This window comes from Magnolia sinica, chromosome 17 (assembly GCF_029962835.1).
Source record: "Magnolia sinica isolate HGM2019 chromosome 17, MsV1, whole genome shotgun sequence".
NCBI lineage: Eukaryota > Viridiplantae > Streptophyta > Magnoliopsida > Magnoliales > Magnoliaceae > Magnolia > Magnolia sinica.
This window is the reverse complement of record NC_080589.1, coordinates 3,513,396-3,516,681: the sequence shown is the minus strand read 5'-3', so window position 1 is coordinate 3,516,681 and position 3,286 is coordinate 3,513,396.

Here is a 3,286-nt window from a genome sequence, read left to right as displayed (position 1 = left end):
CTTCCAACAGACACGAGGTGGTTCATTGGCAGTTTTTTCAAGCCGTCTACATGCACGGTGCCACAAGTATCATCATGGCACGTGTCATGTGACACGTGTGGAAGCGTGGATGCGTGATCCAGGCCGTGCATGAATTGAGATCCACGGTCTAGATCCACACGTGTATATGTGCACACGATTTTGGAAGTATTGGGTCGTTTGGGGAAGGTGCAGGTGTTCCACGTATGCCTGATTGTTAGTGTGGTCATCTACGCATCGTGTCCCTCCTGATGAACGGTTTTGATGTCCCACACGCGCGCCAGTTTGATTCCTGAAGCCACGTGTACGGCCGCATGTGGGCTTCGCAAGCCTCCATTTTGCAAGGATTAAAAACGCGACTCGCAGCCGTGCATGCAGCCCACCATTCCACGAAGTGGGGCCATGTTTTAAAAGATCTCGTCCATTCATCATGCTGTCCACGTGATAATTGTCCTGTACCCCAAAATCCAGCCGGATCACTCATCAGTTGAGCTATATATTTACAGGATAGATGGATCGTGTGAGGAAAAATGGTAACCAACGGTCTATATTAAGAGATTATTCTTAGGCTAAGAAATCCATGGGGGGCCCACCTGAAGAATGTTAGGGATCTCGCATGCATGTGCCACGTAGGCAAGATGGTGAGCTCTTTTTTTTTTGGCGCGTGAAGACACAGCTGCGAGTATATGATACGGAAGATTTCCACAAAAAGGCTGGTACCATGCAGGTGTACCTAATTTGGTGCTCCCCAACTAAGCTACGTAAGAAACGATTAGATCTTTTAAGCGAGCAAGGCCCACCATAGGCTATCAGGATTGCGTAATCGATGCTTTCTTTGTCACTGTAATTCAACCATGATGAACGGTGTAGATCGCTAACAGTGAAAGCATCTACGGTAGATAACTGACAGAATCTTGGCTCTTCATTTCTTATAATTATGGATATATGTCTTTCCCAACATAATATCAGATGAAAAGAAGTGGAAAATCACTTGGCATGGTTAAGCGATTTTCTCAGAGGAAGATTGGGGTACATTTGATGGACGGTTGAAATGAAAATTAGCTACCGGTTCGAAAATGCTCATCAATCAGAGCTTAGGGGAATGTGATATAACTGATTTTGATTTGAAAATGCATCAGTAGTGGTTCTTGCATATTGGACGGTTTAGATTGATTTAATTTATGCCACATGTACAATTTTAAGTGCCCCCGAACGAACCATCTCTATGTACTCTTGCAGAGTAAGCCCCCGCTGTCAACGGACCGGGACTAGGTCTGGGGTCGGCCCGGATTTTTAATTGTTTGGGCCCCGTCCGTCGGGCCGTTTCTATTCAAATTCTGATTTTGGTAGGTCCGACCCGGCCCATTGATACACCAACTGCCCGAAAAAGGTGTGAACGGATTGGCGACTCCCCCTGACACCAGCCAATGGCTGGTGGTCGGTGCTCTATGGGCCCCATCTGATATTTATATCCTTCTACTTTTTGGGTTAAAGCCTAAAATGATCTTAAAAAATGGATGAACGGAATGGATGAAACACATACATCATGGTAGGGCCCACGGAGCACCGACCACCAGCCGCGGGGCTGGTGGCCGGGGGAGTAGCCAATCCGTTTACGAAAAAGGTATACATTCAGGGCGCGGATTTACTGCGAAAAGCCTTAAGCATGAAGTTCCTCACCAGAAACCTATCTGGGGCCCACTGTTATGTTTTTGACAAATACACACTGTTCATACGTTTTTTGAGATCATTTTAGACATGGCCTCAAAAATGAGCCCGATCCAATACTCAAGTGTTCTGAAAACGTGAGAATTAAACGTCTACAGTTGAAATATTTGTGGGGCCACATAAGTTATGAATAGGCTTATATTTGTGTTTTCAGTTCATCTCAGTAGGATTGACGTTACCAACGATACAGGTGGCATGTAAACATCACTGTTGACCCACGATGTTTCAACTTTCCTACCCACCTTTTCCTCTCGTGCGGCCCGCTTGTGTCTTCTCTCTCTCTCTTTAAGTCCTAAAATGAGCTTAAAAACGTATTAACAGAGTTGATTTATCCCACACATGACAGGGGTCTCACCTTGGTTTTGCCGTAGCAACTTCATACGAAAGGCTTTAATACGAAATCAGACGCGGATTGCGTCCTACCCCGAACGGGCAGTTTTGTGAGCGGGCCCACCGTGATGTATCTGTTCATCCAAGCCGTCCATCCCTTTATTCATGTCATGTTAAGACATCAACAAAAAAATGAGACAAATCCGACGCTCAAGTGGACTACACAAGATAATAATCTTAGTTGCATTAAAATAGAAAGCATTAAATGTCAGTTGCATAAAATGCAAGAGTCATCTGTGGCGTGGTCCATTTGAGAGTTGGATCCACCTAATTTTTGTGCCTATGTGTTAAAATAATCTGAGAAAAGGAGTGGTCGGCATGCATAAACAGATAGATCACGATGGACGCCCACATAACTGCCCGTACAGGGCTATAGATGGGCGGGGGTTGGACGCAATCCGCGTCCGTACATCCACGTGAATAAAGATCACATACGCACCTTGAGTCCTGACCGGAAGACTATTAACATGAACTGCACTAGTTGGGCCATATATATGGATAATCAGAACCGTTAAAGATGTAGGTACCAGCATGGATAGGCCATGAAAAAATTACAAAAGATCCTACTGATTCGTTATATGGATAGATATATTCACAGATTGCTTCACGGCTCCCATTCAAAATCCATTATTCAGATGATTAGATGGTCTTTACAGAAAACGAGGACCATCAATTGCCTATCATGGTGGGCCTACTTTCAGAAGTAGGTCCTACACTGATCGATCCAATGGCCCAGCTGGCGGACTACCATTTCATCTTAGTCGTCCTATGACTACGTTGCCTTTTCAACTGTCAAAACGCTTTCTGCAACCTATCACCAACGCACGTACAGAGAATCTTCAGTACAAATGGCAGGCATGCAATCCCGAGAAAATATATTGTGAGTTTATCATCGTTTTAAAATGGTGGTGAGTAGTCCATTGTAACGTAACTGGAGGTGGGCTTGGACCGAGCGATTTTAATAACCGGGTTCGTTATTTGGCCCCGGACCACTAAAATATGAGTCGGGTCTGGTTCGGATCCAAATATTGAAATAAGACCCATTTATAAATGGAGCGGATTAGGTGCCGCCGGGCCTCACCCAAGACAGTCCGGCCTTCACCGTGGGGCCCACATTGATGTATGCACATCCAAGCCGTCCATCCGGTTT